This window comes from Myotis yumanensis, unplaced genomic scaffold (assembly GCF_028538775.1).
Source record: "Myotis yumanensis isolate MYYU_CA2020_CCGP unplaced genomic scaffold, mMyoYum1.0.hap1 SCAF_18, whole genome shotgun sequence".
NCBI classification, from domain to species: Eukaryota; Metazoa; Chordata; class Mammalia; order Chiroptera; family Vespertilionidae; genus Myotis; species Myotis yumanensis.
The window spans coordinates 14,653,071-14,670,824 of NW_027223769.1; the positions used below are offsets into that span (position 1 = coordinate 14,653,071).

Below are 17,754 nucleotides of genomic sequence, written 5' to 3' on the forward strand. Positions count from 1 at the left end.
TAAAACGATCAAATAAACAAAACTACTGGGTCAGCTCCTGAGGTTTCACAACCACTGCATTTCTCTTCCGGATGAAGGACAAGGAAAACAATTATGGCAAGTTTCCCTACAATTGCTTTGGTCTCTTGCATCACACAGCTGAAGACACCTAGACTATTTGGAAACACTGAGCACTTGAGCAAAAGACACTCCCTGCAATCATACTTCCTACTAGGTTTCTCAAGGACTTAAAAACAAATCTGAGTAGATGCAGACTATCTCACGCTTGGGGTAGGAGGAAGTGGTGAAGGCGCATCTGCCCCTGAAAGCTAAGCTGACTTCGTAAGCAGGGAAATGGTAGGAGAGAAGGATGCTCTGCCAATGGATGCTGGGAAAGCCCTGCGGCCTTTGGATGTGCAGCTTTCTGGCCAGACCCGTCCCACATCCCCTTCCACATGCTGTGTCAGATGGCTAGGTTTACCACTGCTTTGCCCCCTCGTACCTAAGTGACCTTGGGCAAGTCACTTAGCCTCAGTTTCTTCATGTGTGACACTGAAATGAGGACACCACCTATCACTCCAAGTTTATTGTGAAGATCAATTAAGATTTTGTGTGTGGAAGCCCTTCGTAAAGTACTCTCGTGTAAGAGTGAGGGGTTATTGTTGGTAACAGGACTTTTCTCCTCCCTTTGCAGCTCTTTCCTGCAGCTCATTGCCTTTCCATGACTCTTTTTTATCTTCCAAGGATGCTTTTGATGCTTCTTTTAACCTGATTATTTTCTTTTTTGAAAGAGAAGGGAGGCAGAGAGGGAGACATGTAGTGTAACTCACCCCCACTCTAAACTTTTCCTAAAGATTGTCCTAGAAGAAGTCCCTTTAGAGCCATTGGAAGTCATCATAAAGCAGTTTACCTCTGAAGAACCAGTCATTGTCATGAAAAGAGAACCACATCTGATATTTGTGGATGTTCTCCACTTTCTGGAATTCTGTAGCAAATTCATAAGGTTGATAACTTACTAACATCACTGAATAGCTTCTTCATTATCTTTAACTAGAGGCCTGGTGCACGGATTTGTGCACCAGTGGGGTCCCTTGGCCTGGCCTGCGGGGATCAGAATCTCCCACATCCACCAAGGGGTCCAGGATTGCGAGAGGACGGTTCTTGGGCGATGCACCCGGGAATCGGGGTCCCTCCTCTCTGGTTCCAGGTGCGTCACTCGAGAACCGCAGCTGCCAAGTCACTGCAACTCGGCAGCTCCTGCATTGAGCATCTGCCCCCTGGTGGTCAGTGCACATCATAGCTACCGATCAGACGGTCGGATGGTAGCTTAGGCTTTTATATATGTAGATTGTTACATTCTCAAATAATACGAACTATCGTCACATTAACTGACAATGCCCTACAAAAGACAAACACTGCAAACAACAACAACAACAAAAACATGGGAATGCATTCCAGAACCAAAAGAGAGGCTAAAGGTAATCTGCTAATCATCAAGAGTGCTATGTGTGCATCCTCAGCTATCTTCATTTCTTTAATGGAAAAGGAAAATCTCATGAGTCAACTTTTTCATTGTGAGCCGATCTCCATAGGTTATTGCCCTGCACTTCAGTCCTATTTCTCAACGAAGTAGAAATAAAAAATGAGTGACAGCCAAAGGGAAATACTTTGCATAATGGGAGAAGACACACTTCCAAACAGAAATATGAGAAGACGGCAAGGAGCGCTCACGTGTAATACAATCTTAAGTTTCCTTTTTTTTTTTTTTCTTTGCTTAATTCAGTGCTAAGCATCTCCGCTGCCCAGGTTTAGATTTAGGGAGGGGGTGCTTGCAATAAAATGAATCTGAAGCATTAGCCTTAGGTGACAATGACCTGGGCCCTGGCAGATGTCAGCTTGCCTGGAACACTGACTCACCACAGCTACAACCCCCAGGTCAGGGCGCCTCACCTGTGCCAGCTCAGAGCCCAGTTCCTGCTCATTCTGCTGGTTGGCACCCTTGCCTAGAACTTAACTAGAGAGTTGGAGGCGCTGGCCAGTATCTTTTCCTCTTCCCGGTCTCCTTCTCCCAAATCCCATCTACGTGCAACCTAGGGAAGCACAAACCCCGTACAAGAGGAGCATGTCCCCAGCTCCAAGACCACATCCAGTCCTTTCAAAGGCCCGGACACCGGTTCAGCCGTCCGGAACCAGCTGTCCTGCACTGCGCTTCTACCGCGGCGTTTGTGCTGCTGTGCCCTCTGCAAACCCCTCCGTGCACACCGACCGGTCCGGAGGAGGGGAGCCCTGGGCAGGCACCCGTCCGGGGCCCTCTCCCGGCCCCCACCCCTCCCGCGTCCGCCACCCGGGAGCCGAGAGGCAGCAAACTTAAAACCGAACACACGCAGGACTTGGCAAAGGTCTTTCCAGCCTGGTCGCAGGCACTCCCCCCAGCACGCCTTCCCAGGGGCCTGGGGTCTTCATCCCCTCAAGACGGGGAGCCAGCTCCATCGCAGAGCCCCTTGGCGACACCATCTGCCACCGGGGATGGGGACCCCGCGTACGGTCCCCCAGCCTGCGGGCTCCCCTTCCCGTTTCCTCACCCCCGCCCGGCACCGCAGACCCCGCAGGAATCCCTGCGGCCCAAGGCCCTCGACCCCGCGTCACCAGAGACCCCCCTGCCCCTTCCACAGCCCCTCACGCGCGGGTCCCAGAGAAGCCCGTGCCGTAGCCTCGGGCGCTCCAGCTGTCGCCCTCCGGAGAGCTCCCGCGCCGCCACGGGACCCCGGCCCGTCTACCCCCCTCGGGCACCGGCGGGGGGGCCCCTCTCACCGCGGCGCGCCGGCGGGTCAGGGACGGACAGAGCGAGCGGGCGCTGGTGGGCTCGGCGGTGCAGCCCCGGCGCTGGCCAGAGAGTCGGGTCCTCGCGCGAGCTGTCAGTCAGCCGCCGTGCCCGCCCCCGGCCCCGTCTGCGCAGGCGTGAGGACGGCCCGAGCGACGTCACGTGACAGGACAGTGCCGCCGCCCGCGCCTGGCGCTCACGGCTGTGCGGGGTCCGTGCGTGCGGGTAGCTCTTGGCCCGGCTGCTCCTCGGTGCGAGGCCTGGACCCCGCCTTTGGGACTTTGCTCGGAGATCTCCGGCGGGAAGGTCCCGGGAACCTCGTTTCCTGGGTCTGCTTAAAAGTAGGGTGTCTTGGGAAGGGGTAGGTGAGCAGGCTGTTGTGGGCGATCTGGTGGCTGTAGGGGTGGCGAGGAGCTCCGCAGGGAGTCGGGGAGCATGGCCTGGTTGTGCTTGCTTCCCCGCGCCCAGTGCCCCCACCTTTAAAACACCGTTTGCCATTTCCTGCCCGCCTGTTCCACCGTTAGGGTGAAGAATGGCATTAATGACCATACTTTAAAAATAAGAAAACAGTATGGCGTTTCCTCAAAAATTTAAAAATGGAACTGCCATTTGACCCAGTAATACCACTTCTGGGAATATATCCCAAGAAACCAGAAACACCAATCAGAAAGGATATATATGCACCCCTATGTTCATAGCAGCACAGTTCACCAAAGCTAAGATCTGGAAACAGCCTAAGTGCCCATCGGCAGATGAGTGGATTAGAAAACTGTGGTACATCTACACGATGGAATACTATGCTGCTGTAAAAAGGAAGGAACTCTTACCATTTGCAGCAGTGTGGATGGAACTGGAGAGCATTATGCTACGTGAAATAAGCCAGGAAGTGAAAGAAAAACACCACATGATCTCACTCATTTATGGATATTAAAGAACATTATAACCTGATGAACAAAAAGATAGATACAGAGGCAGAGAAGCATTGAACAGACTGTCAAACTATAGCGGGAAGGCTGGGGAGTGTTGGTGGGGGGAATGGGGGAGGTAAGAGATCAACCAAAGGACCTGTATGCATGCAGATAAGCATAACCAATGGACACAAGACATTGGGGGGGGGGGGGGTGAGGGCATGTCCCGGGGGGCGGGGGGCGGTAGGGGAGGCCGGGGGAAGGTTAATGGGGGGGGGGGTAAGGAGACATAGGTACTACTATCTGTAATACTTTAAACAAAATTAAAGTCAGGCAGGGATGCATGGTACAGAAGGGCAATTTGAAATCGATTTATTTTTTGAAAGAGGGCACCTTAAAGGCTGATAGATTCCACCTCGCCTGCTCCACAAGCTTAGGCCAGACTGCATCTTTTTTAGCAAATATAATAAACACAACGTTCAAGCCAGCCTGTTCCACATTTCTTCAATTTAAAAAAATAAAATAAAAAGATAATGCCCTGGGCTGTATAGCTCAGTTGGTTGAGCATCATCCCATGCATCAAGAGGTCATGGGTTCAATTCCAGGTCAGGGCATATACCTAGGTTGCTGGCTCCATCACCAGTAGGGGGCGCGCAGGGGGCAGCCGATCTATGTTACTCTCTCATCATGTTTCCCGCACCCTCTCTCTAAAAAAAAAATTTAAAAAAAACACACATTTTTTTAAAAGGTGAACAATAGTAGTGCTCCTATGGAAGCCTTTTACTAGTATAGTTCTAGAGCAGCGGCTCTCAACCTGTGGGTCGCGACCCCTTTGGCGGTCGAATGACCCTTTCACAGGGGTCGCCTAAGACCATCCTGCATCTCAGATATTTACATTATGGTTCATAACAGTAGCAACATTACAGTTATGAAGTAGCAACGAAAATAATTTTATGGTTGGGTCACAACATGAGGAACAGTATTTAAAGGGCCAGAAGGTTGAGAACCACTGTGCTAGAGGAAGGAAGTATAGAAGCAGAAACTGACATCTCCCCAGTAAGTTCGGGGTTAGGTGAAACTTGGTTCCAACACTTAGCAAATTAAGTATCTGATTCCGTAGTATGGCCTCCGTACCTCAAACTCTAAAGACATTTCCACAGCTACATTGCAGAGCTATCGTGCTCCTGGTGGTTGCTCATATGAAATAATAAAGCCCTGTCTCGAAATACAGGCAGTGGTATCTGAAATGGGGCTGAATGTCAATTTTAGAAAACTGGCTTCTCCGAAGTTTTAGTTGTGCAGAAAGAAATGGAGGCCTGCCATTTACGAGAAAAGATGACATGGATTGATGATCAGGTATCTTTCCTGAACCCCAAGCATGGAGCTGCTGGTCTGTGGGAAGAGGACCTGTTGAACTTCAGACTTGCTGGGGAAAGTTTAAGGGAGCTACATGAAGAAAAATAGCTGGAGTCCCAGAGGAGCAATGCCTGGGTCATAGCTGCTTCTGGTCCTTCCCAGATTTGCTTGACCAGCTTGGTATGGCCATCATGTCTGATAGTTCTCTTGTTGTTTCAAGTTTGGTGTGAACTAGGAAGGGAAGGAGTACAGCCTTCACTTCTTCATGTGGACACTACAGATAAGTAGACATACTGTTGGTTCCTGTAAGGTCTGCCCTGTGTCCAGCAGAATCTGAGCCTGTCTTGCATATTTTATGGGAATGGAGGAGGATTGTATCTGTGGCTGGAGGAAGTCCCCCTCTGTTCAGTGAGTGAATCTAGCACAAGGCACCATCTCTCCTATAGGCCTGACCAGGCTGGTGATACCAGCTAGTTAGGGAAATTGAGAAGTATGAGCTCATTCAGGGCCAAATTCCCATTTGGGGGAAATATAATTTCTCTTCAAGAGATTTATATGGACTTTCTTTCTTTCTATCTCATTAAAGGTCTTCTGACCTTGCCAGAGGGTTGAAGAGAGGCAGATGACATAGCCATTTTTTAAAAAGGGGAAGAAGAAAGTAAGTTCAGTGAACTTGACTTTGGGCCTGAGAAATCTTCATAACAAATTACTTACAAAAAATATGTGTGCCCCTCAGAAGAGGAAGCACCAATGAAAAGACCAAGTCATGCTAGATTAACCTTATCTCTGTTGTGAAATATAGAGACTGGTAAATCAAGAAAATATAATAGAAGTAGTATGTCTGGACCTGGAAGATGTGTTTACCAGGATTCTTTCAATGATAAGAATTCAATTTATACTGGTTTTTGAAGCGAGGGACTGTATTGGCTCCCATAACTGAAAAGTTCTGGAGTTGGTCCAGCAAGATCCAGGGGCTCAAATGATGTTATCATAACTTAGTCTCTTTCCCCTACCTGACTGCTTCCCTCTAATTTGGCTTCATTCTCAGATTAGGTTCTTTTTATGGAGTGGTCTCTAGCAGCAACAGGCTTATATTCTTTCAACTTAGCAGAAAAAAAAAAAAAGGATTCTCTCTTTCAATATTTCCAGCCGAAGTCCCAGGATTCAATCTGAATGGACCGACATCACTCATGTGCTCATCCTCTTGAACCAATCTCTGAGGCCAGGTGTTGGGATAACTGGATTGGCCACATCTGGACAGGAGTGAGGATCATCCCTAACCAGCTACTTGGGTAGGGAGCAAGGGAAGGGTGGATCCCCACAGGAAAATGAGATACTGTTGTGAGGAGAAGGGGGACAGATTCTGGGCAGGCAAGGGAAAACAACATATTCAGGACAGAGCATTGCTAAGATATCTCATGATACTATATGAAGGGCAGGAAGAAAAGGAAGGTGAAATAGTAAATTTATTGGATGACTGAATTAATATTCAAAAATACTTTGATTAGAGAATGAGTCCAAAAACAATTATACAAGATAAAGTTGGTGTCGTGACACAGCATTAGTCTGTGTTTCTGGTTGCCCTCTATGTCTATTTTCCCTCCCCCTTTGTAAGATATTGCACAAACTTAGTGGCTAAAATGACACAAATTTATTACCTTACAGTTCTGGAGGTCATGTCCTAAAATCAAGGTATCAGCAGGGGTGATTCCTTCTGGAATCTCTGGGGAGAATCATTTTCTTTTCCTTTTTCAGTTTCTAGCAGCTTCCTGCATTCCTTGACTCCAGGCCCCTTCCTCCATCTTCAAAAGCAAACTCCTTTAATCTGGAATGGTTACCAGCTTTTTCCCCCTTCAAGACACTAATGTGTAGTAGGAGTACAGGCCAGGTGTTTTGTAGAATGTCCCTTTATATTTTTGTAAATGCTCCCTTATAGAGTCCGGAGTACTGTATAATTATTGGCAGCAGTACTACATAACTGTGTGTCCTTAGTGCATTGTATCAGGAGGCACAAACATCAGTGTGTCTTGTATGATACTAGGCTTGAGCAATGGTTGAGATGGTGATATATTTATTCAGTGTAAAGGGACCGTTTCTTCCCTTTGTAAATAACTAGTAATCTGTGGAGAGATGTTTTGAGATTATTTAAATATCCTCTTTTCCAGTAGTTTAGCATCCATTAACAATAATACTAGCATTGCAAAACCTTGAGTGTTCTAATTCAATGAGTTGACATTGCCCTGCATCTATTCTTGCCCTTCTCCAATATGCTCTCCACAAAGAAGCTAGAATGACCTTTAAAAACCACAAATGTGATCAAATCCTCCAGTGGCTTCTCACTTTCCCTCAAATGTGGCTGGAGTCCCTTAACTGGTTGTTAGGGCCCTGAATCACCCAGGCCCTTCTAAACGCTCCAGCCTGGACTCAAGCCACTCCCCCGTTGCCCTCCACACAAGGGCCCCTTACAGAACTCCAAACAATCCCAATTGCTTTCCAGCAAAGGGCCACCCCACCACCCTTTGCTTGGAACCCTCTTCCTCCACCTCCTGCACTCTTTGCTTATCAAACACCCAGGTGTCCTTCACATATCACATCCTAAAGAAAGCCTTCCAAGTGACCCCCACACCAGACCAGATTCCCAGGTTTATACCCTCTCACCATACAATGTCCTTTTCCTTTATTGGAACATATCAGTTTGTAATTGTGCACTTATTTGTTCAATTATTCTCTGAGCTAATTAACATAACAGGCAGGACTGTGTCTGGTTTTGCTCACTCATGTCTGCAGCACTTAGCATGGTGCCAAGCACAGAGTAAATCACTAAATACCTCTGAATGAACCAATATGAGTCTAAGACAGTGGTTCTCAACCTTCCTAATGCCGTGACCCTTTAATACAGTTCCTCATGTTGTGGTGACCCCCAACCATAAAATCATTTTCATTGCTACTTCATAACTGTAATTTTGCTACTGTTATGAATCGTAATGTAAATATCTGACATGCAGGATGTATTTTCATTGTTACAAATTGAACATAATTAAAGCATAGTGATTAATCACAAAAACAATGTTTAATTATATATGTGTTTTCCGATGGTCTTAGGCGACCCCTGTGAAAGGGTCGTTCGACCCCCAAAGGGGTCTCGACCCACAGGTTGAGAACCACTGGTCTAAGACAGGGACAAGAAGAGGACTGAGTTATTAGAAAAGAGCACAAATGCGCAGGGGCTTGCTTCCAGGTGACTTGGTGGGTTGAGCCTTGGCAGCAGGGGCAGAGGACTCATGTCACCAACCAGTCCTTGGAGCTTGGTACGGAGCTGCATTGATATGGAGCATGGCCTCTGGCTCCTTAGGGATTGTGCACAGTATAAAGAGCAGGATCTTCACAGCCAGGTGCAAGGAGGTCTACAAGCTTCTCTGCTTCCTGTGGGCAATCACTTAACCCTGAGCCTTCGTTTCCTGATCGTACAGCTTCACGGGGATGGATGTGAGGATGAAGTGAGTCTGTGAGGCAATATGACAGCAGCAAAGAGCAAGACATCTGGGTCTGAATCCTGGCTCTCCACTCCTAGCTGTGTGACCTTGATTGAGCACACTGCTTAACCTCACTGGTCCCATTTCTTCATTTATGAAAGGGGCCAACCGTGGTGAGTTCATTCATCCCATGCATTATTACTGAGTAGCTACTTATTGACAGGCACTGGTGAGATAATAGCGGAGACGAACAGAACTCCCTGCCTTCCGTGAGGCTGGCATTGCAGTGAGGGAGAAACAATGGGATAACTAAGTGAAAGATACAGGAAGTTAGCTGAGACGTGACAAGGAGCAAAGCTGGGTGGAGGAAGTGAGATGTTGCAGAAATGGAAGGGGAGGGGGATTTTAGGTGGGGTTCCAGGGAGAAAGATGCCTTCCAAGTCAAGTTCCAAAGGGGATAAGAGAGTGAGCTTGAGATATCCAGGGGCCAAGCCCAGAGCCTGACACTCAGTAACTGCTCCATACCTGCCCACTAGCCATATGCCTTCCCACCGGCACAGTCCTGGAGCCTCAGCAGGCTCTACCCACAGCTAGAGGCACAGTGACCCAGTGAAAATAAATTCAGGAACACATCATACCACTTTCTGGGCTTTGTCTAATACCGTGGGTTGTAGAGTATAAGTCTTCTGGCTTCCCTAATCTGGCTGTTTATTCAACACTACAAACTCAGTGGCAAAAATAAGAAACAACCCCAAACATCCTTCTGTGGGGAAGATGCCTTGAGAGTATTTAAACATCCTATTTTCCTGCAGTTTAGCACCCATTAACAATAATACTATCATGGTTGCCAAACCTTGAGTGTTCTATTTCAATTGCTCCGTTGACATTTATTAGCTGACATTTCCCTGTATCTATTCTTGACCTTCTCCAATATGCTGTCCACAAAGCAGCTAGAATGACCTTTAGAAACCACAAATGTGACCAAATCCTCACTGGATTGTCTGGAACAAACCTCTGTACCCTTGTCTGTCTTTTCTCTCTCTCTCTCTCTCTCTCTCTCTCTCTCTCTCTCTCTCTCATGTTTACTTGAAGTTGAACAGACTGGATGAATTTTTACCAAGTGAGCACCCATATAACCAGCACGCAGATCAAGAAATAGACTATTAATAGCATCCCTCATCAAGGGTAACCACTGCCCTACCCTGTCTTCCTCTACCAAAGATCAGTTTTGCCTAACCTTGCATGTCTTTTTAATGAGATCAGATAATATGGACTCTTTTGTGTCTTGCTTCTTTTACTCAACATCTTATTAGTGAGGTTGATCTGTATGGCTGTGTGTAGTGTAGACTTCCATTCTGTACAGTATTTCATTGTGGGAATATACCACAATTTATTTATCTCTTCTGTTGCCCAGTTGCTTTTAGATTGTTTCCAGTTTAGGGCTATCATGGGTAGTGCTGGGTGAACATTCTAGCACACGTCTCTTGGTGAACATAGGTACAGTATGCTCAGCTTCAGCAGATACTCCCAACAACTACCCAAGGCAGTTTGACAATGACATGTCCACCAGCAGCGCATGGAACCTCTAGTCACTTTAACACTTGGGGTTTTTCATGGTAGGTATGTACATAGCATTCCTTGTGGATAAGTGTGCATTTCCCTGATGACGAATGAAGATGAACACTGTTTTGGATAGTCTCTTTTGTGAAGTACTAGTACTTGTTCAAGTGTTCTGCCAATTGCTTTATTGGGTTGTCTCATTTACTTTTAATTATAATTTTATGTATGTAAAAATGAATATAGGGTTTAGAAAAATAAATTACAGACTTGTTTCTTGTATATTTTTCCAGGAATGTTCTATGTACATAAAAACATATACCCCACTCTTCTTTTTTACACAAATACACAGTTTTACACCATAGACTTAATATACCTGGAAGACCATTCATATGAACACATAAAAATCTGCCTTATTCTCTTTTTATAATGGCACAGCACAGTATTTCATTTATGTATACAACATTATTTAATATATTGATGGGCATATAGGGTGATGACAATTTTTTTTTTTTTTTGCTTCTAAAAACATGCTACCATAAATACTCAAGTACAAACATCTTTGTGCACATGGGTGAGTCTATCTGTAGGATAAATTCCAGAGGGAAATCGCTAGGTCAAAGGATATCTTGCTCTGCAAAGAGCTGAACAAATTTACAATTGCACCAATTTGATCTGCCTTGCCAACACAAAGTGTTACCAAACTTTTTTTTTTTCCGATCTACCAGATGAAAACTGGGATCTCCTTGTACTTTAAATTTGTATTCATTCCTGTTACTTTGAATTTGGGCTGAGCTTCCTTTCACATATGTGAATAGAGCCTCCACGTTTAAAAGAGCTGTTTCCTGGGATGACTGGTTATCTGGAAACTAGCTCCTGAGGGGAAGCCAGAACTAACCTGGAGATTGGGATATTCCCTTCCCTGCAAAGACCTCCAATTTTAGGAGGTTTTCTGCTCCCAGGACCTCAGTGAAATCAGAAAGAGGCAAAACCAAAAACACCTCTGTGTTGAGACACAATTTTAAAACTGGAAGAAACCTTAGAAATCAAGGCTAATCTCATATTTTAGAGATTAAGGGGAAAAAAGACAAAGCTGAAGCCTGGAGAGGGGAAATGACTTGCAGAAGACCACATATGTCAATTCTGTTGAGAAAGAGATGAAAATCCTTGATAAGAGTTGAATTGTTTTTGTCATCTGCTGTCATCCTTGTTAAATACTTTAAAGCATTATTTCATTGAGCTATTATTTCCTTTAGCAAGGGTGCAATTTTAAAGTTAAAATAAACAAGCTATGCTAGTAATAAAAAATGCAGACAACATAACAAGTGTGGGGACTCAGGAGAATTATGGGGTAGGGATTCCCCCTCTTTACTTTTTTTAAAAAATTTTATTTTATTGTTTAAAGTATTACAAATAGTAGTACAAATGTCTCCTTTCCCCCCCTGCATTGACCTTCCCCTGGCCTCACCTATCCCCCCACCCTGCACATGCCCTCACCCCGCACCCCCAATGTCTTGCGTCCATTGGTTATGCTTATGTTCATGCATACAAGTCCTTCACACTCTTTACTTTTTGTGAAAGACTTTGAAATGGGTATTGGGTGTTTTCAATGAACAATTGGGTGTTGTCTGGCACACCCTTCTGGTTATCTGGTTCCATGAGGTTTGTTTTTTCTTTCTTTAAGCTATTTATAACTCTATAGGGTATAGAGACTTTATAGCAATGAAAGTGATTCTTGCCCACAGATATGACAGACAAGTGAATCTTGTATAGTAGAAGTCCAACTGACCTCCCCCCCCCACTGTAAAAGAAGCCAGTTTTGCATCTAGTAATCAATTTCATCTCAGTATTTCTGACTGCCTATATATGTGTCTGTCTTTTGGATTCATCTCTCAACCAATTGTATCATCTTACATGCTTTCTCATTAATTAGTGAGTTAAATTAAGTATGTTACATGTGTTTGTATTTGTATAAAAGTCATGATTTTACCTTTTAAAAATATGTTTTTATTGATTTCAGAGAGAGGAAGGGAGAGGAAGAGATAGAAACATCCATGAGACATCTAGTTGCCTCTTGCACGCCCCCTTCTGGGGATGTAGCCCACAACCCCAGGCTTGTGCCCAGACTATGAATCCAACTGGTGACCTCCTTATGCACGGGATGATGCTGAACCACTGAGGCACACTTGCCGGGCTCACTTGTTGTGTGTGTGTGTGTGTGTGTGTGTGTGTGTGTGTGTGTGTTTGTGTGTTGTTGTTTTTAAGAAGATATTCTTTTAACATTGCTCGCAGCAAGTATATCTCAAGTACAGTCTTGGTGTCATCAGAGATAACCACCCTTTCTTTCAGCCTGAGAGGGAAGAATTGACCACTGACTGGAGGGGGCAACCTCACTTTTTCCTTTGTGGAAACAACGATCCCAGGCAACAGGAGGCTCAGTGAAGGGTGACTGAATGCATAGCACCACTCTGAATACAGAGATACAAGGCCCACTAACACACATTTAAACTTTCAAAGCTGGAATTTTGATGATTAATTTAATGTACCCCTTATTCCTAAAGTTTGGCTGGGGGCAAGACAGTAAATAATGAGAAAGCAGCTTGCAGTCAGTGAGATTCTCATAGATTCCTTAACTGTAATTACTGCTTTTCTCATACAATTTAGTTAGTACTTACCAGTTTAACAACAAACACTGAGCATCTACTTACCAGACCTGCAGCAGTTGCCCCAAATATTATAGGAAACCCAAATAAATAAAAAACATGTCTACCCTCAAATATATTTAGAATATCACCTGGAAGGAATCCTTAGGATGTTCTGACATTCAGGTCCCTCTCCGAGCCTCAGCAGACCCCAGGTGGCAGGCCTCCAATCCCCAGTCCAGTATGCTTTCCCTTTTCTTTTTAAAACAGAGAACTGTATGTTTTATTTATTTATTGATTGATTGTTTTTAAAATATCTTTTTATTGATTTTCGAGAGAGGAAGGGAGAGGGAGATAGAAGCGTCCATGAGAGAGAAACATCCTCTGGCTGGCTCCTGCACGCCCCCTACTGGGGATGAAGTTCGCAACCCAGGCATGTGCCCTTACCAGGAATCAACCCTGGGATCTCTTGGTGCCCGGGAGGGCACTCAATCACCGGAGCCACACCAGCCGGCTATGCTTCCCCTTTTCCTCATATGCTTCTGCCTCCATCTTTTTCATTGCGGTTTCCATGTCTCCATTTTCTGAGTTCTCATTCCCGCACACCCTGCAGGCCACACCTAAAGCTGACAGTTCCTTAAGAGGTCGCCGCGGGCTCCAACCACTTGGGAAGAACTCTGGACCTTGGATGACAGCTCAACGCGTGGGTTGGACCTTGCGGCAGCCCGTAGCCCCCGTCCTTTCCCTTCCGGATCTCAGTTTGGAGATCCTTTACTTTAGCGAGGGCAGCTTGCGACTGGAAGCTGACTTTCCCAGAGAACTGCCACTCCTTAAGAGCCCCTGTTCCAGAGAGACCCTGGCCACTGAGCCCCGGAGAGCGCCTCACGAGCCCATCTCCGCGGCCGGGAGCCCGGGGGGCAGCCTGAACTGCGCAGGCGCGACGCCGCTGACCTCGCGGGTTCACTTCCGGGGGTCGCACTGCTGTGCTCTCCAGGCAGCGTTCTGGGCTCCGGTGTGTGCTCGGCGGCCACCTCCCTTCGTTCGGCCCGGCCGGCCCGGCCCGCTCCGAGCCACGCGGCCCGCTCCGGCCCGGCCATGAGCGCGGCCGCATGATGCGTCCCTGCCTCGGCCGCTGCAGTCGCCGCCGCCGCCGCCGCTGGCCGGGAGGAGCCGCAGCGCCGGGCGACCCCGCCCGGGCCTCGGGTGAGTGCTGCGGGCTGGGCAGGGCCCGGCCGGCCGGGCTGGTTGCTCACGCCCAGGTGCCCTGGCCACTACCTGCCCCTGCGCCCTCTCCCCACCCCGCCCGCTGTGATCTGCAGCCTCCCGGATTCCTCAGGGGCACTTCGGTGCGTGCACTTGACGTCCCCAGGTGCCTCCTTGTCGCTCCTTAGTCCATCTTTCGGGAGAGGGTCCGAATTGCAGCCCCAGTTTTGTCCCTGACCTTGGCGTGACAGTAAGCTCCCCGAGCCACTGTTTTCTCCTCTAATAACGGGTTGTTGTCAGGACTAGAAGAGCGAATGGCTATAAACCCTTCTGTGAGCTGTAAAGAATTGTTTATGGGCATATATTACAATGGGCTTTCTCCCACATGGTGCGTGGCTTCTTGAATGCTCTTGTTCTTCCTTCCCTTTTAAGTTTTTAACTTTTTTATTCTTTGTGCATCTTTCTCATTATCTTCCCTTCCCCATCAGTGTTCTTTGGGGCGGGGCGGGGGGGTGATTTCCGGTCAGGGCATCCAGGACAGTCAGGTCAGCTTCAAGACAACATCTGCATCTGCTCTTAGTGTGGCTAAGGCTCTTCTTCTTGAAAAGTCGTTGCTGCCGGAACTAAGTCTCTTTTCGCTCTTGGGTGGACACACTTTATTGGTTTATGAGCAACCAGTTTATTATGGTAGTTAAATTGGAGTGTAGGATGAACTGTTGATACACCTGCCTTGTAGCTTCTTTTGCTGTCCAGGTTGTGTACAATGCTTTCCAAACCGATGCTACATGGTTACATTTGCATTCTGCTTAGTGTATGTACTTAATGCACATATATGTATCTGTTTTACTCTTATCGTCTCAGGTAGTCTAGAAATCTAGCTCAAAACATTTTTTTTTCCTAAACTCTTCACCTCCCAGATGAATTTAATTTTTTGATATTGTCTTACAACTTTTACTTATCTAAAGTCACCTTTTAAAAAGTCACCTTGTTAAGTTTGTTTGTTAGGAAGTTACAACTTGGTTAAAGTGACTGGCTATTGAGATATTTGAAAAATGGAATGGAACACAGTGATAAGTTGCATTTCTTGAACACTCTGGAAAACTGAAGTTATTTGGATTGTGTACTTTTTGGAGTTAGACTGGTAGGTCCCCACTGACTTTTGGGTTGAGAGATGGAGGAGGATAAGACCTCCTGAAAAGGTAATTTCCTAGAGAATTCATATAACAATTGGAACTCTATGCAGATGTCTCATAGGAAGGCAGAGTGGGTAAAAATGTATAGAGATGTGTTTTATTACCAGTGACTCATAGCCTGCCTCTGATTACAGTTAGTGAATTGCACCTTTACAGCCATGCTAATCAGTGCACTGTAGAAGCAGAAATCCTCTTCTGGGGATACAGTCATGCACCACTTAACAGCAGAGATACATTCTGAGAAATGCATCATTAGGTGATTATGTTGTGTGTGAACATCATAGAGTGTACTTACACAAACCGAGGTGGTATAACCTACTGCACACCTAAACTATATGGCATAGCCTGTTGCTCCTAGGCTGCAAACCTATATATCGTGTTGCTGTACAACACAAGGTTAAGGCAAACACAAGAGAAAATTATGCAGTTAAGAGATGCAGTAAACCAGATGTGTGAGGCTGCTGTCATGTGTCATGGCATACTGTTTTATAAGTAGAAGGTGCACTCCAGCTATAAGAAGTATAGTGTAGTGAACACATAAACCAGTAACAGTAGTTTATTATTGTCATCGCGTATTGCATACTATACATATGTGTGTATGCAGTACTTTTATGTGACTGGCAGCACAGTAGGGTTGTTTAGACCAGCATCACCACAAACAGGCGAGAAACGTGTTGTGCTATGATGTCACTAGGCAATAGGACTTTTTCAGCTCCATTATAATCTTAGGAGACGACCGTCCTGGTTCGTTGTTGACTGAAATGTCGTTATGTGGCCCATGGTTGTATTAGCATGAATAGAATGACCGGAAATTTATGTAAGAACAGTCTTGACTTAGTCAAAAGTATGGACATACTTTTACATTCTTACTGAAACTGTTACTGCAGGCTTGGACTCTGGTGAGATAAGTAATCTTTGTCAATTGGATGAAATGGGGGTTAGAAATAAGTTCACATACAAAGTTAATGTTTGGGATAAATTGAGAAGCAGTTTTCCTGAAGATTCCAGAGCTTCCCTGCTCCAATCTGTGCTGAACATCTCTACAGAATAATTATCTTGAAGCAGCTTTTGGGGTATGTGTTTCTTAAAAGTGATTTTTAATTATAAAAGTAACATATGCTTGCTTTGTAAAAAATTCAAACACTAGAGCAGAGCATAAAATCTAAACACTCGTTTTCACTCTCGCCTTCCCCAAGGCCAGTGTCCAGGGTCAGTGTTAACAACCTGCTGTGTGACCCTTCAGCTGTAGCCCCTGAGAAGAGTTCAGGCGAACTGTGAGAGTTAGTCAGCTACAAAGTTTAGAAGGAACCGTCCACACAACACCACCCTCACTGCTGGCATCAGCTGCAAGTTTGGGGGTTCCCAGAGCCACCCTAATGTTTGATTATTGGGAAGAAGGACTCACAGAACTGACCGAAGGCTGTTGTCCTCACAATTATGGTTCATAATAGGGAAAGGATACAGACTAAAAGCAGCCAAGGTAAGAGGCTTGTAGGACAGAGTCCAGGGAAGTATCAGAGGTGGGGCTTCTGTGAGACAATATGCACAGGGTATTGCCAAGCAGGGAAGCTCACCTGGGCCTGGGTGTTCAGAGTCTTTATTGGGGTTCCACCTGTGATTGATTGATCGCTCACTTGCTTAATCTCAGTTTCCAGGTCAACTGATACTGCATGACTCAAAGCCTCAAATTAAATTGAATTGTTAGTCTTTCTTGTATGGCCAGCCCCCACTGAAAATCAGATTGTCCGCTGAGGACAAAGGCCAAATCTCCTTTTGGGCAAGGTTAAATTCTTTACTGCACAGCATCCTTCCTGCTCTCATGGTCCCTTCCTCAAAAAAATATATGTATTTTTCAACCATTGACAAACGATTGTCTTCTAAGTCATGGAGGAGACAAAGGCCACTGGGAGAGTTCTCTCAACTTTGAATTCTTTCTAGGTAAAATACCCAAATATTCATCAGTCTTGTGTATCCCCTTGCCTCTGAAGAAGAGATAATCCCTCTTTCCCAATGTCACCTTGTATCTGTTCTTTGGTCTGCCTGTTATGGGATAAGCATTTAGGCATTTACTCACTTGCCTCTTTGATTTTCTCTCATTGACTTCTTTGCTTCTTTCTACAAACATGTTCTTGTCTTACTAATCGTAGCCTTGCTTATGCTTCATTCCATCTTGAAAAGCCTTCAGTAGAATCCTGTTCATTGTCTTATAAAATCCAGACTCCTTATGGGGCCAAGAGAATGCCTTATATTGGTACAGCACCTTTTAGTTTTGAAAACACTTGTGTTATCTTCCAGTGCCTTGCATGAAATGAAGTGGTTGCTTGGTAAATGTTAGATTAATGAATAATTTGGCTAGGAAGCGAGTGAGAGTCTTCTATTGGAGGAAACAGCAGGAGCAAAAGCACAGAGCTGTGAAGGGCATGTGGCAAGGGGAGCCTGAATGAGCACTGTGTGGAAGAGTGGTGAAGACAGCCTGGAAAGGTAGGGGGAGCAGGTTCAGTGGGGCCTTGAATGCCATGGTCCCCAGGTTTGGGACCAGATTGATTTTGTAACTCAGGCTGTGATTTTGATGACGACTCCTGCAGCCAGAGGGTGGTTGGCACCTGGTAACCCTCTGAGGTT

The 17,754-nt window shown here is 45.8% G+C and overlaps 2 protein-coding genes across 5 annotated transcripts in view; one reads left to right on the plus strand and one right to left on the minus strand.

Annotated features, from left to right (window-relative positions):
- The window catches only part of KIAA0513 (KIAA0513 ortholog), a 54,340-nt gene extending 51,467 nt beyond the window's left edge, over nucleotides 1–2,873 (minus strand). For both annotated transcript variants that reach the window (XM_070399089.1, XM_070399088.1), the window contains exon 1: nucleotides 2,791–2,873. The gene's annotated coding sequence lies outside the window, so the exon portion shown is untranslated. The remainder of the gene's footprint in view (nucleotides 1–2,790) is intronic.
- A 10,837-nt stretch (nucleotides 2,874–13,710) lies between these two features.
- ZDHHC7 (zinc finger DHHC-type palmitoyltransferase 7) overlaps nucleotides 13,711–17,754 on the plus strand; it is a 32,791-nt gene continuing 28,747 nt past the window's right edge. For 2 of the 3 annotated variants that reach the window (XR_011468869.1, XM_070398095.1), the window contains exon 1: nucleotides 13,711–13,939. The gene's annotated coding sequence lies outside the window, so the exon portion shown is untranslated. Of the gene's footprint in view, nucleotides 13,940–17,416; nucleotides 17,614–17,754 lie in introns of those variants that run through there. The other variant, XM_070398097.1, reaches the window with a different exon arrangement.